Here is a 16,176-nt window from a genome sequence, read left to right on the forward strand (position 1 = left end):
AACTCACAAACTTCCCAAGACCAGGATCAAAGTGTATACAAATACTGTTTATACATAAACATTTATTCAGAGAAAAACAACATATGCACGTTGATTCACATCAATCGAATTATAAATAAAACATTCCCCCCCCCAAAAAAAGCCACAGATTGTCAGAAACGATGTTCAAATAATCTATTCCATAACAAAGTTTGAAATTGCCAGGAATGGTGAAGACTTGATCATTTTGTATTGAAACTTAATTCTGCTGTATAATTCATTTAGATCCATTGTTTTTAGTTTTGACTTGGACTTGTTTGAACTTGTGCTTGTCTTTTTATGTTTTGTGGCTGAAATAAATATGACTTGACCGTCTGTACATATGATACAAGCTTCAAGTTTCATTTGTGATTTCAGCATTTGTGGTTCTCTACAATATTTGAATTTTTCTGACAATCTCTGGCTTTTGGTGAGGCTTTAGACTACATTGGTATTCTTATGGCATTGGTGGGTGGGTTCATGTGCATGTATGCACACACATATAGTATTTGCTTGCATATATTTCTGGTCCTGGTCTTAGAAGGGTTGTGTATACCTGTTTTGGGGTTGGGATGCTGAGCTTGGAATGGGCTAGATGTTTTGGGTCACCCATATACCTGACATACTCTATTTAAGGGGGGGGGGGAGCTGTGACATCTGAAAACCATTTTACATAGGAAGCTGCCATATGCTGAGTCAGACCACAGGTCTGTCTAGTTCAGTATTGTCTTCACAGACTGGCAGCAGCTTCTCCAAAGTTGCAGGCAGGAATCTCTCTCAGCCCTGTCTTGGAGATGCTGCCAGGGAGGGAACTTGGAACCTTCTGCTCTTCCCAGAGCAGCTCCATCCCCTGAGGGGAATAGCTCTCCTCTCCTTTCCAAGGCTGCCAAAATCCCACCAATGGCAACAGCCCATTGTCCACCCTTTCCCAAATTCTCCATAATTAGTAGTGGAGTGGGGGAAGAAAGCAGGTCTTGTGGGAGCAAGCACGAATAGTCCCCTATGCTAAGCAAGCTCCACCCTCATTCCCGTCTTGATGGGCTACTACATGTGAGCACTGTAAGGTATTCCCCTTGGGGGATGGGGCCCTCGCTTAGTGAGAGGAGAGCTGGTCTTGTGGTCGCAAGCATGACTTGTCCCCTTAGCTAAGCAGGGTCTGCCCTGGTTGCATATGAAAGGGAGACTTGATGTGTGAGCAGTGCAAGAGATTCCCCTCCGGGGATGGAGCGGCTCTGGGACGAGCAAAAGGTTTCAAATTCCCTCCCTGGCAGCATCTCCAAGATAGGGCTGAGAGAGACTCCTGCCTGCAACCTTGGAGAAGCCACTGCCAGTCTGTGAAGAAAATTATTGAGCTAGATAGACCAATGGTCTGACTCAGTATATGGCAGCTTCCTATGTTCCTATGAAAGACTCCTGCCTGAAACCTTGGAGAGCCACTGCCAGTCAGTGTAGACAAAGCTCAGCTATTTTTTTTATTTAGATGGCTAGATGGACCTATGTTCTGACTTGGTATAAGGTGGCTTCCTCGGTTACTATGGCACCTTCATGCTGACTTGGCAAAACGTGCTCCTGCTTACCAGCCTTGTGCAAAACAAAAGCGTCGACCTCTCAGCTGGGCAGAAGTTCATTCTCCACTCGCAAGCACCTGCAGATGACCGCCGAGGGCCGAGTCTGGTTTCAGTCTGCGAGAAGAATTTGCCGAAGTAGCGACGCTGTGTGCTGCTGCTGCTGCTGCTCAGTGGCAGTGCAGGCCAAAGGTCCCGAGCGATCTCAGCAAGACCAGCTGAAAGTATCACCTGGCGGGGAAGAGACCTGCCTGAGGCCACGGACAGCTGCTGCCAGTCAAGGGCAGACCGTTTGGATCTAGACCCATGTTGGGCTTGGGTATAAGGCACCTTTGTGGGTATCTGCCTGCACCAAGCCAGCTGAAAGCGGTGGGTGCTCTCTTCTCGAACAAACCGCCGCCTCGGAGTGATTTATGTTGCACAGAGCAGCCTTGTGTGGGAGCGTGCTCCGTCCGTGCTCCCACCAAGCAAAAAAGGATCATCTGGGGGGAAGGCAAGGTTTGCGAAGCCGTGCTCCGGGTCGGTGGTGTGACTGGCTCATGGTCTCTCCTGTCCTAGTCCAAGATGGTATCTTGTGCCAGCCGTGCAGACATGCCTTAAAGCCTGGGGATTTGTCCTCTGCAAAACCCAAAAGGCATTGGCTCCCTGCTTCTGTGGTGCTGGCTAAGAAAACTGGCCAGAATGGTGCACAGTATTCAGAACGGGCGATGCCATATGCAGTCCTAGATAGCGGTATTAGTTAGTCCATTTCTATACCACCCTTCCAAAAATGGCTCAGGGCGGTTCCTTCCCTAGTCATGCCCAGCATTGCAATTCCTTGACACGCTGCATTGGGCTTCTTGTTACCTTTTGGGGCTGGTTGGGGTGCGCTGTAGATTTTGCCTTTGAAGTTGGGATGTTTTTGTAGATCCAGTGGCTGCCTCCTGCATGGCCTCTCTTTGGAAGGAAGCGGGGGGGGGGGGAATGTGGCCAGGCATTCCTTTTCCTGCAGTGAGACGCAGGGGGGTGGTCTAAGAATATGATTCTCATTGTGGGTGCTGAAGTGCCTGGGTTCAATTCCTGCACAAGCTTTTGCGTGCAGGGAGAAGAGGGCTGTATTTCACCAGTAAAACCCTTGAGGGAGGAGAGCTGGTCTTGTGGTCAAGTGTGCTGTCAAGTCGATTTTGACTCCTGGCGCCCACAGAGCCCTGTGGTTTTCTTTGGTAGAATACAGGAGGGGCTGACCATTGCCTCCTCCCACACATTATGAGATGATCCCTTTCAGCTTCTTCCTCTGTCACTGCTGCCCGCTATAGTACCAGCGGGGATTCAAACCGGCAGCCTTCTGCTTGTTAGTCAAGCATTTCCCCGCTGTGCCATGCAAGCATGAATTGTCCCCTTTGCTAAGCAGGGTCTGCCCTGGTTTGCATTTGAAGGGAAGATGACACGTGTGAGCACTGTAAGATATTCCCCTGAGGGGATGGAGCCGCTCTGGGAAGAGCATCTAGGCTCCAAGCTTTCTCCTGGCATCTCCAAGATAGGGTTGAGAGAGACTCCTGCCTGCCTGCCTGCAACCTTGGAGAAGCCGCTGCCAGTCTGGGTAGACAATACTGAGTTAGATGGACCGAGGGTCTGACTCTGTAGAAGGCAGCTGCCTATGTTCCGCTTGCTTTGCAAGCAGAAAGGTTCCAAGTTCTCTCCAGTGTCTTCAGGTAGGACCATTGGTCCATCTAGCTCCGTATGGTCTGCACAGCCTGGCAGCAGCTTCTCCAAGCTTGCAGGCAGGAAGGAGTGAGTAGGGAAATTCAGAAGAGGGCATGGTCCAAGGAATCTCTCTCAGCGCTATCTTGGAGATGCTGCCAGGGAGGGGACTTGAAACCTCGATGCTCTTCCCAGAGCGGCTCCATCCCTCTAAGGGGGATATCTTACAGTGCTAACATGTAGAATCTGTGCCCACTGGCAGGGGCTAGTGGAACCACTGACTACTGGAGTAGTAGTAGTCGCAGTCCTCAAGGCAGGAAAAAAAGCCCAACTTCGCTATTTTGGTTTGTTTTAATGCTGGTTGTTTTTCTGTTTTTCTTTAAATTTTAAGTTTTAAATCTTTTTACTAAAACAAATTTACAATGCTAAGCAACATTGCTCCAAAGACAAACAGCAAAACCTAATACAACAAACCCCAATTCACCAATCCGTCCAAACTTTAATAATATCTAAGGTGGAGAAACAACCATAATTTCCCCTATTAGTGTAAAGGATAAAATCTGACCAAATTACATAAAAAGCATTATTTGTAATCTGGTTTGAACAGGACCAAATAATATGGGTTAGTGGTGTGTGTGTGTGTTTTTTAGATTAAGAAATGCCATAGGTTCTTGTACCAGATGTCCATCAACATGGTTTGATCTTAAGTGGCGACACAGTGGTGAAATGCTTGACTAACAAGCAGAAGGTTGCCGATTCAAATCCCCGCTGGTACAGTGATATAAGAAGATGCTGAAAGGCATCATCTCATACTATGCTGGAGGAGGCAATGGTAAACCCCTCCTGTATTCTACCAAAGGATACCACAGGGCTCTGTGGGCGCCAGGAGTCGAAATCGACTTGATATGGCACTACCTTGCCATATACACAATTAATTTTTTTGACATCACATCTATATTGACCCCAGAAAAATACATTACCTAATGCAAGCTGGGGGCATAATCCTGTTTTCTGGTTTGTAATCCTGCTCATCTCCGTGAATACCTCTGTCCAAAAGGATGAGATCCTAGAATAGGTCCACCAAAGATGAAAATAGGTATTCTTCATCCTGCAACCCCTCCAGCAAAGTGGAGAGCAGTCTTTTCGGATATGTGCTATTTTTACTGGGGTCAGGTACCATCAATGGAAAACTTTGAGAAAATTCTTGATTTGGGCTGAAGAAGAAGTAACTTGCTTCCATTTACATAAATTCTTCCACTCTTCTTTGATTTCCTGTTGGAAGTTCATTTTCCCAAAACACTTTAAGGCTGGGTAGTAAATTAAATGTGTGGTTTATAATCAAATCAGAAAACCACATCCTTGAGGGCGTCCGGGGTTCAGTTCTGAAGAGCCTTGTTAACCAGATGAATAAACTAAGTCATAATGTATAAATAGATAAACACAGACTTTGACTTCCTCTTCTGGAAAGTGAACTCTTTTCTTAGGAATTTGTTTACGATTAACAGGTGGTGAGGAATGAGGATTGCATCAATATCGCCTCTTTTGGACTAGCTGTAATTATTGGCCTGTGAGACGGGTTTCCTGACTGGCTGCAGGCTCATTTGGAGCAAAATTCAGAGATGCTTCTCATTGAAACCATTATCCTGTTCTTGGGCCATACCACTTCAGACCTTAGATGGAAATTAATATGATTGGATATACTCCTCTATCCAAAAAATAAAATAAACATTTCCAGAATGTAGAAAACTCAAGTGTCAGGGAGAAGAATCTTATTCTTATTTCACTAAATATATATCCCCACTCTTCCCCCAAGGAACCCAGAGCAGGGTACATGGTTATGTTTATCATCACAACAACCCTGTGAGGTAGGTAAGGCGGAGAGAGAAGTGGCAGACCCAGAGTTCACCCAGCAAGTTTCATGGTTGAATGGGGATTTGAACTCCGGTCTCCCCAGTTCTAGACCAGCACTCTAACCATTACACCACACTGGCTGTCTGCTTTCAGCCAAGCATCCTCCCTGACATGCTAGATTTCTATGTGCAAGGATTAAGGGAGTGGAGGAAAGGAGAGGAGCCTTTTTGATCATGTAAGCCATGCTTGCCTGTCCTCTAAACTGGTGCAGCCTGGACATGACTGGACGACTTTTGCAGCTAAATTTTGAACAGGGCTCAGAATACCCTCTTTGTAGCTCTTGTGCATCTAACACCCCTCTTCTGTCTAGCACTCAGGGTAACCTCCTCGAGTCTCGTCCCCTCTCCCGCACAAGGCTGAAGGCGCATCTCCGCCTGCTGCTGCTCACTTTCCCTGCAACAGCCCGTCCGACGTCGGCTTCTGGTTGCTGTGATCATAAAACCACCCACAGCCGTTTCCTTTAAAACAAGAACGATTTAATAGTGTGTGGATTAACGGTCTGGCCCCGTGGAATCCAGCTCAGGGGAAGAGCACCGGCTTTGCATTTGCAAGCCCCCATCCCTGGCAGCTCCACCTAGGGCTGGGAAAGGCCCCTGCCTAAAACGCTGCTCGTCAGAGTAGACAGTACTGAGCCAGATGGAGCAAGGGTCTGACTCGGTAGAAGGCAGCTTCCTATTCTCCATGTCCCATTGCTTTCAGTGGTGCCGTTGGTGAGAATGTGAGACAGGGCCTTTTTTGCAATGGCACCTAAGCGTAGGATTGCCATGATGTTCTGGCTTTCCAAATCCGGGTGCCTAATTGGCATGTGATATAAATCGGCTTGAAAATAATTTTTGAGCAGAAGAGTGACTGCCCGTTTTGCTCCATAATTCCGCTTCTACAAGGGCTAGAAGCTTAGCTTTAAAAAAGAAAGAAAGAAAGCTGAAATCTGGATGAATCTGGGTGGGCTAAGCAATCTGGGTGAGATGCTTAAAATCTGGGTGAAACCCAGAATTCCGGGCGGCATGCCAACTCTACCTAAGCAATAGAATATACTTTCCTGGGACACCTGTCTGGCCCCCACTTTGCTTTCGGTCTGATGTTCTGTTAAAACTCTGTCTGTTTGGGCCTTTGGGTTGGGAGCAGATTCCCAGATGTTGTTGACTACAAATCCCATCACCCCCAGCCACAGTCCATTGCAGCTGGGGATGATGAGAATTGTAATATACAACATCTGAGAATCCCTATATCACAGGGAATATTGTTTGGATGTTGTGGTTATTCCCTCTCCTGGTGTGTTGCCGTGATACAATGTTGTGGCTATTCTTGTGTTTTTGCTTTGTGTGTGTGTGTGTGTGTGTGTGTGTGTGTGTGGGTATTTTGGATGACGTTTTACTAGGTATATTGATTGTTTTGTTTTGTTTTTTACTGATGTGATTTTTGCTCATGTCGCATGCCCCCTTGGAAGGCCACTGGGTGGACTTGTGGCCTTGAAATACGAGCACGACACATACAGATACGACAAAAACAAATACGAATACGACCAGTATTTATAAATATAAAGACGACCTTGGAAGCACTTGGCAGGCTGTTCAGAATTGACTTTTATTATTATTACTTGTTTACACAGTCAGACAGGTGTTATTGACTGGTTTGTTTTATCCAGACATCGAGTCCTTCCCAAGGACCGGATGCCAGAATTTTATTGTCAATTGTTATAGATATCGTCGCAGAATGTTTCCAGTAAAGCTGCTTTTTGTAATTGGCTGATGGTGATTTCTGTGGCCTCTGTGGTGTTGAGGTGCTCTTCAAGGTCTTTTGGAACTGCACCCAGGGCGCCAATTACCACTGGGATGATTTTGGTCTTTTTCTATTTTGGTCTTTTTCTGGTCTTTATTATATTATTATTTTTATTCATTCATTCATTCATTCATTCCATTTCTATACTGCCCTTCCAAAAATGACTCAGGGTGGTTTACACAGAGAAATAACAAATACTCTTATTATAAGAGTTCCACTGGAGCAAGGGAGTCTTTTGGGACCAACCCAAGGAAACAAACAGAAATAGAACAAGCAGCGTACAATTTTAGTTTTGACAGAGAAAAGGGTCCGTAGGGACATGGGCCATAGCCCAGTGGTAGAGCCTTTGCTTTGCATGCAGAAGCTCCCGGGTTCCCTCCCTGGCAGCTTCTCCAGGTAGGGCTGAGAGAGACCCCTACCTGAAACTTTGGAGAAGCCGCTGCCAGTCAGTGTAGACAGTCCTGAGCTAGATGGACCGATGGTCTCTGACTCAGTATAAAGCAACTTCCTATGTTCTTATGACCTGTTCTGCCTTGACTATGTTTGCTATGTTCCTTATGGGAAACACAGTTCAAGAACATTTCAAGGTTTCTAGAATATGGCATTACCTTCCTTTATAAATATCTACCTATCTTCGCTTCTATCTTGTTGTAATCAAGCACAGCCCCTTTCAGTGGTCTGCACTTCTATAATTAATTGCATCTGTTTTATTCATCTGCTTACATGAATGTCCCAGTGCTAATTTATTGCATCAAGGTTATGGTCCATCCTGGCTACTAGTAAAAAAGAAAGTTTGATGTAATTCTACCAAAGTCAATTAAGCGTCATTGATTAAGCAGTGATTTAAGGGGAGAAAAGACTAATAAAACTATTTTGTTTCCAAAAGAGCCTTCCCTGAACACATTTTGGGGAAAGGAAACGGAATTACATAAATCACCTGCTTTGGGTTTCTGCCGTCATGGGTGCTTGGACTGGCATAAAAATAAAATAAATGGATTTTTAAATTGCATTCTGCTGTCTCAGCTTACTGAGAGTGAGTGGAATTGATTCAAAGGACCTATTGGATCTATACCACAGCTATTATCTAGGTTTGCAAAGCTGATTCCTTTTGGTGTTTTTTTTTAAAGAAGTGTTTTTGTTTTGCATTGCCATAATAAAAAAAAGAAATCTCAGTGCCTTTTCTCATTAATTAAGCGAATTTTGGCAGTGAACAGCAAAAGAGCAGCAAAGAAAATCCAAGAACAGCACATTTTTAGTGCATGTGAGAGCTGATTAGAACACCTCATTTTCCTGTATATCCTGTGCTTCTTTTTGGTCCCTAATAACACCCATGAGTTATGAGGGGCCAGCTGTGCTTTCTCTGAGAACATCCTTAAATGAATAATTATATCATAACTGGAATGCGCTTTTCTTGCAAACTGAGTAGAAACTTAATATTAATCCAGTGACTGTTGGATGTGGGGAATGTCCTCTCCCAAAAATGTAAGTTTAGAAAATTTTCCAGAAAGGAAAAGCTATCTGCCCAAAAGCCCTCGGCTGTGTGAGGAAAAAGAAATATGTGAGGAGAAATAAGAATATGCACCAAAAGGGTATGAAGTCTTGTGGGTCTCCTTCATGGCTTTTAAAGGCAGGTAAAAACCCAGCAAAATAGAGGTTAAATATAGGCGAGACCTATACATACTCAAAAGCAAAAGGACTCAGAATTTAAGATGAGCCCTTGATTTCCAACATTAAAAAACTTGGCGGGGACTAGTCTTGATCCAGGTAAACTACAACACTAATAATTTATATACCGCTTTTCAACATAGGTTTCCAAAGCAGTCTACAGAGAGAGAGAGAGCAATTAAATTAAATTAAATTAAATTAAATTAAATTAAATTAAATAAGATGGCTCCCTGTCCCCAAAGGGCTCACAATCTAAAAAGAAACCTAAGATAGACACCAGCAACAGCCACTGGTGGATTACTGTGCTGGGAGTACTTGCATTCATTTTAAAGGTGAACCTGGGAACAGGCCTCTGAAATGTATGATACAGGTGAGTGGGGAGACCTGAGTTCAAATCCCCATTCAGCCGTGAAACTCATTGGGCACCTCTGTGCCAGTTAGGGTTGCCAACTGTCCCTCATTAGGCAGGATGTCCCTCATTTCAGGGATGAAATGTTGGCCCCTATAGGGACAGCATTTGTCCTTCATTTATCCAATAGCATATAATTCAATTCTCTCTCTCTCTCTCTCTCTCTCTCTCTCTCTCTCTGATACCCAGGCTCTTGATTACCACTACATACACCTCCCAGCCCAGCCAGCCCCCACGAACTTGTGCCCCTCATTCTGGCAATGAAATGGCGGCAACCCTAGCACCGGTCACTTACCTCTCAGAACTAATCCACCTCACAGGGTTGTTGTCAGGATAAACATAACCATGTACACTGCTCTAGGCTTCCTGGAGAAAGAATGGGATATGCATGTAAAAATAAACAATAATAACTGGGCCTGTGTGCAGATCTGTACCTGTGTATACTGCACACAGGTTGTACAATTGTTGGATGTAACGTGTGGATAGGACCTTTTCCCCTTCCAAATTGCTGTTTTGTTACAAATAATTTGCCAAGCACCTTATACGCACTGCACACTTTTTAGCCAGAGGGTTGTGTGCATGTGTGTGTGTTTTTTTTTGGCTTTCCCTGAGTAGAGATGGGTATCTCATTCCAACCTGCAGAGAGATTCCCATTTATCACCTAACCATCAGCTCTCATTGAGAAAGCATTGCCCAAACACCCTAGGCAATTATCTAGCAACCTGACTCCACAAGCATAGTCGGCTGTATATAACACCACCCACTTGTGAAAACCAGGCTATTAGATGGAGATATTCTGCTTATCTCATGGGTTAGGCCCAGCCCTTTAAATTGTCATTTCTGCTCAGCTACAATAAAGATTGCAAAATCTTTCAGTCGTAAAGTAAAGTGTGCCGTTGAATCGGTGTCGATTCCTGGTGAACACAGAGCCTTTTGGTTGTCTTTGGTACCCAACTTAAATATATCTTTTGGTAAGATTACATCTGTTGTACTTCCTTGCTCTTCTTTTAATTACAGTTTTTTGGGGGAAATTTATACGCATATTTTAATATAAATTACATCATTAGAACAGCTTGTGCTATACTATCAGTGGTCTATGGCAATATTATTGGTGCCATCTTTCTTATGAAGCGTCCCACTGATTAGTTGTATGAGAAGAAGAAAAATTCTTCAAGCTCAACTAGGGCCAAATGGATTTGAAGAGCATGCCTTTGCAGCCCCTAAGCTTGCTAGCTTAGGTTCGGTACCAAGGAGGGTGAGGTTTTAAACTGGGGGATCTGTTTTATGAGTGGCAACTTAGAGTCACCGAACTTTAAATCGCAAGCCTTTGAGTTCTAAAGTATGCTTCATCAAGTTAGATAGCAGCAAGCAAAAAAGACTGAAGGGCTGAGGGAAAGAGGAAAGTTGTGCCCAACTGTCTGCAGATTGTCAGATCTGAATATTTATATTTCTAGAAGTTGGGAGTGTATTAAGTACCTTTTCACCCTGCACAAAATTAATCCATGGAACTCCCTGCCACAAGATGTGGTGGTGGCCACTAGCTTGGTTGGCTTTAAAGGGAGCTTAGACAAATTCATAGAGCACAGGTCTGTCGATGGCAATTGAGGGCTATAGGCCACCTTCAGGCTCGGAAGCCGGATACTTCTTCTGAATCCCAGTTGAAGGGGAACAACAGCAGGAGAAAGGGCGTGCCCTCATCTCTTTTGCCGGTGGGCTTCTCAGAGGCACCCGGTGGGCCACTGTGGGAAACAGGTTGCTGGACTAGATAAGCCTTGGGCCTGATCCAGTAGGGCTGTTCATAGGTTTTTATAGCCCTTTTTTGCTTCCTTTGTCTCAGGAGCTCTTGGTGTCTTGAAATAATCTCACACGCTTCAGAGGCTGGTCAAGGAGCTTAAAATCCCACCTTCAGATTCTGCAAACTGCAGATAATTGAGGCACCTCCAGTATACCCCATTTCTTCCTTTTGGAGTTCTCCAGAGAACCCTCTTCTAAGCTAGACATTCAGTGAAAGAGGGATTGAGAACAGGGGAAAACACAACTCAGAGACTTCAGTCTTTCTCTCTTTCCCCACTTTCCTTGTTCTGCAGCCTGAAGAAGAGTTCTGTCATGACTTGTTGGCATTTAAGTTTGTCCAAATACAGGTAATACCCAATTGCAACTTTTGATTCCCCCCACCCCAGCAGTAACAAGCTGCTTCCAGTTTGTGTATATAAAAGTGACAGCTTTGATATAAACCTCCAAGAGTGAGCAAGTCAGAAGCTGGTAAAAAGTTTTATGAACTTTTAAGAGTTATCTCTCTGTGTAAACTGCCCTGAGCCATTTTTGGAAGGGCGGTAGAGAACTTGAATGAATACAAATAAATACAAATACAAGACTGGCCAAGTCAGGATTTAGCAAACCTAAGTACAAGCGTGAATGCATGCAGGGGTGTTGATAAGTATTGACAAGATCCAGGCCCTGGGCCCACAGCCTCCCTTTCAATAATTAAACTCAATCATGTCCCCCCAGAATAAAATCTGTAAAATGTTGGATTTTTTTTTTTTTTTTAAGTCTGGTGCAGCACCTATGGAAGTAGAAGCAGCAGAGAGCTTCGTGAGGCAAGGAGATCTTTCCTTGGCTCTCTGCAGGTGTCACCGTTTATGCATTTCCTCTTCGGAAGAGCTGCTGGGATTTGGGACTCTGAATAATTCACCGGCGGCCTGTGCCCCATGAACCACCCTTGAATTGTGAAGCTTCCGCATGAAGAGCTGGTCTTGTGGTCGTGAGCATGTTGTCCCCTCTGATAAGCAAGGTCTGCCTTGTCTTGCAATTGGATGGGTGGCCACATGTGAGCACCATAAGGTGTCTTCCTTAGGGGAGGGGCCCCCAGCTCAGTGGTGGAGGAGCATCTGCTTTGCAGGCAGGAGGTCTCAGGTTCAATCCCGGGCAGCATCTCCAGGAAAAACTTCCGGGAAGTTTTCCACACCCGGCTTTCACATCTCCTCCGGGATGGAGATTCGCATCTCCTCCGGAATCTCCTTTTCATCACGTGTTAGAGTGGAGACCGATTTATATCTGGGGTATAGAAAATCCTCTTTTTGTGTTGGGTTTGGTTTGGGGTGGGGTGGGGGGCAACTTCAAACTCGCAGGAAACCTGCAGTAAAGCCTGCTGCCCAGGGAAGCTCTAGGTAGGTCTGGGAAGGACTCCTGCCTACACCCTTGGAGAGCTCCTGCCAGTCAGTGTAGAAAGCAATGTGCTAGATGGACCCGGAGTCCTACACTCCCATAGGAACCTGCCATATACTGAGTCAGACCATTGGTCTATCTAGTTCAGTATTGTCTTCACAGACTGGCAGCGGCTTCTCCCAGGTTGCAGGCAGGAGTCTCTTTCAGCCCTAGCTTGGAGATGCTGCCAGGGAGGGAACTTGGGACCTAGATGCTCTTCCCAGAGCAGCTCCATCCCCTGAATGGAATCTCTTCCAGTGCTCACACTTCTAGTCTCCCATTCAAATGCAACCAGGGTGGACCCTGCTTAGCTAGGGGGACAAGTCATGCTTGCTACCACAAGACCAGCTCTCTTCTCCCTCCCCTCATCTGGGTGAGATGCTGGAGAAGCCAAGTTCCTCCTGTGATGCGCTGGTGCGGAGTTGACCCAGCCAGAGGATTTGCAGAGCACATGACTGCATTTCTTTGCCACAGCGGAGCTTGCTCGCTCTGGTGAAGTGCCAGAGGAGAGTGAAGTTCTTAAACTGGGGGGGGGGTCTGCTTTGCCAGAACAACCCACATTCCTCTGTTTTCGGAGAAGACAAAAGGAAACAGAAACCTGACATTCTGCAGAAGTTGGAGCCCTCTGCATTGACCTCTCCTGTTTTCCTGAGTGGAAAAAGCTTCCAGAAATCTGTAAGGCAACAGTAATACGCAGGCACCAGCTTGTGGTCAACCCTCCCCGCCTGCATTCCTGGCTGTGAAGGTTGGTTGGTTTTTCATTGTGGTTCTGTAAGGAAACCAAGCTATGCCTGAGAGAAAAGGATCATGAGAGAGAGAGAGAGAGAGAGAGGCGAGAGGATGTTCCTTCTCCAAGGCAGAGGGCATTCTTCATATTGCGGGTGGGTGGGGGGTGGATTTTTGGAACATTTCTTCCCATGAGCTCATGTCATCTGCAGCTGAGTAAACCGCAGGAAGGGGTGGATGGTGACAGGAAGGGAGAGGATGCTTCTCCAGAAGCGGGCTGAAGGTGAGAAATGGGGGAAAGAGCTCTTTATGTAGCATTGTAGAATCACAAACAATTTGGAGGTCCAAGGGACCTTGGAGATCATCTAGTCCAACCCCCCTGCTCAGCATCTGCTGCAGCAGGGGAAAGGCCATAGCTCAGTGAGGCAGAGCACCTGCTTGGTATGCAGAAGGTCCCATGCTCAATCCCTGACATCTCCTGATAGAAAGAGAGCCATGCTTGGAACCCAGGAGAACTGCTGCCAGCCAGTGCCGGCAGTGTTAGCTCCCTCTGTTGTTCTTCTGGGTTCAGCACTTTCCCCGGGTTTTCTAGAAATTAAATCTGCAAGTAAGGGAGTCGATGCATTGTGCAGGCATCTAAAACCCACAAGCGAGGCATGAAGGGTATTGCCCTCCCCTCCTCTCCTCCTGCCCCTGAGCAAGTGGCATTCACAGATATACTGCCCCTGAACGTGGAGGTTACACATAGCCTTTATTTCGGCATATACATAAATGAGAACATAACAGCCCTGCTGGATCAGGCCCAAATAGGCCTTGGGTCTATTTGTAGGCACAAATAAATACAAATAAATAAGGATTTATTTCAGGGCATAAGGGGTGTGGTACTAATAATAATATTGTGTATAGTCCTTTTGCCCGGTAATCTATAGCAGGGATTCTCATCGCTGGGTCTCTAGATGTTATTGGACTTCAACTCCCATAATCCCCAACCAAAGGCCACTGGGGCTGGGGATGATGATGATGATGATGATTACATTTATATCCCGCTCTTCCTCCAAGGAGCCCAGAGTGGTTTACTACATACTTGAGTTTCTGTTTCACAACAACCCTGTGAAGCAGGCAAGGCTGAGAGAGAAGTGACTGGCCCAGAGTCACCAGCAAGTATCATGGCTGAAAGGGGATTTGAACTCGGGTCTCCCCGGTCCTAGTCCAGCACTCTAACCACTACACCACGCTGGCTCGTGCTGGGATTATGGGAGTTGAAGTCCAATAACATCTGGAGACCCAGCGTTGAGAATCCCTGATCTATAGCTTGGCTCACTGACGGCCTCTCTGGATTGATGACATCGCTGCTGCTGCGCCTACAACATTCATGATTTCCTGCAATCAGCTGGCAACATGTTTGTTTCCTGATCGGTTGGGCGCCTCCCCTTACCCAGTCACGGGACTCTTGCTGCTCTCTGTGAAACGTTGGAGGGTGTCCAAGCACTTGTTCTAGTGGTCTTGTGGTTCTGCCATCGAGGAAGAGCAGGCGGGGAAGGCAGACGGAAGACCTGGGGCTGCAGAGGCTGCAGGAAGAGCTGGGCGACTTCTGAGACATCTCCGCGAGAAGAGGAAACTGGGCACAGGGTACAGCAAGTTGGTGCCGGGAGAGGGAAAGTGGTTGGGGGCAAAGGGGGCAATGTGGCTGCTCGGGTTTGTCATAAGAAGTGGGCTGAGATCCCGTGTAACAACATCCGAGCTGAATCTCATTGACTGAATAGGAAACGGGATTGGTCCCCAAAGCTATACTGAGCCTCACCTTCGAATCGCTTGGAAGAATCTTGGTAGTGTGGCATGGAAACCAGTTAAAGTACGATCAAGAACAGAGAGGCGAGATGAAATTGTGGTATGTTGTGAAACTAGAATGCGGAAGGCACAACAAGTATGGATCTCGGACAACAGCAGGTGGCATGTATTTTATTTATATATGGAGGGCTGTGGAAATCCACTAGACTACTAGTCTGTGACAAGTGGAAAATGATGCCTGGCGAGTGAAAAAAGTCCTGCTGAGCAATGTACCAACATAGCTTGACGAGTAAAATATTTTATCGGGCTGATAAACTGAGCCAACCTTTCTTCACCCCTCCAAATGATCTTGAGCTGAACCCTCCGACCTCAAGTTGAACGCAAATGGCCAGGGCGCATGTGTGGTGGCCTCGGCCGCCACCGGAGAAAGGGCTGGGACGGCCCCAATCCGGCCTAAAATGGCCCTTGGAAGAGCGGGGGTGGCTGGCGGTGGGAGGGGGAAATGGCAGAGACCCTCCACCCCCACGCCACGGCCACGGCAGCAATTTGTTTGTTTAACTTTAGAACCCCCAAACCGGCTCAAATTTGAGCTGAGCAGTGGGTCTGTGTGGAGGGCACAAAACCAAACATGCCCAGTTCGGTTCGAGTCTGATTTGGACTCGATCTGAAACGGGCAAACTAGTTTTGTGCACACCCCTATTTGTCAATGGCTTTCTTCATGCTATGTTTGTATGTAAGCTTGTTTAATCTGGTTTTTGTGTGTTTGATTTAAAAAAAAATCCCTACAAGTACAGAAAAGGAGGTCAGCTGCCTGATCCTCCAGTGAGAATATGAGACAGAGGATCCCCTGCTGAAGTCTGACAAGGCACAGGGAAGGATGGGGCAAACTTAACATATGTGATGTGGAAGGATGCAAGGGAGAGGGAGAAACACATTCTGGCAGTGCTTTGACTTCTAACGTTCTTACAACCAGGGAGGAGAAATGGCATATCTGTAAGAGATCTCGCAAAGGGATGCCTCCAGTCCCGCGTAATGGGAGTGAGGTGGTGGGACCAGGGGCCTCTTTAAGGAGCTGGGGAAGGCAGAAAAGAAGAAGGCTCCAATTCTGGCATGGAGCAGGTGAGGGAGAGACAGAGTGCTTAACCCTTTGACTCTGTTGGAGATGCTGCCAGGGATTGAACCTGGGACCTTCTGCATGCAAGGCAGGTGCTCTACCCTGAGTGTTGACCCTTCTGGGGCATATTACACTGCTCTGTGCTGACTTAGACCCTTGGTCCTCCGAGCTTTGGGTTGTCTGCAGAGACTGGCAGCGGCTTTCCTAAGTTTCAGGCTCAGACAGGGCTCTTTTCTGGCCCTGCCTCGTCTCCAGGTATGACTGAACTCGGGCCCTTTTGCAAGCAGAATAGAGTCTCACTGAGCTACAGCCCTTGG

This window comes from Hemicordylus capensis, chromosome 17 (genome assembly GCF_027244095.1).
Source record: "Hemicordylus capensis ecotype Gifberg chromosome 17, rHemCap1.1.pri, whole genome shotgun sequence".
NCBI lineage: Eukaryota > Metazoa > Chordata > Lepidosauria > Squamata > Cordylidae > Hemicordylus > Hemicordylus capensis.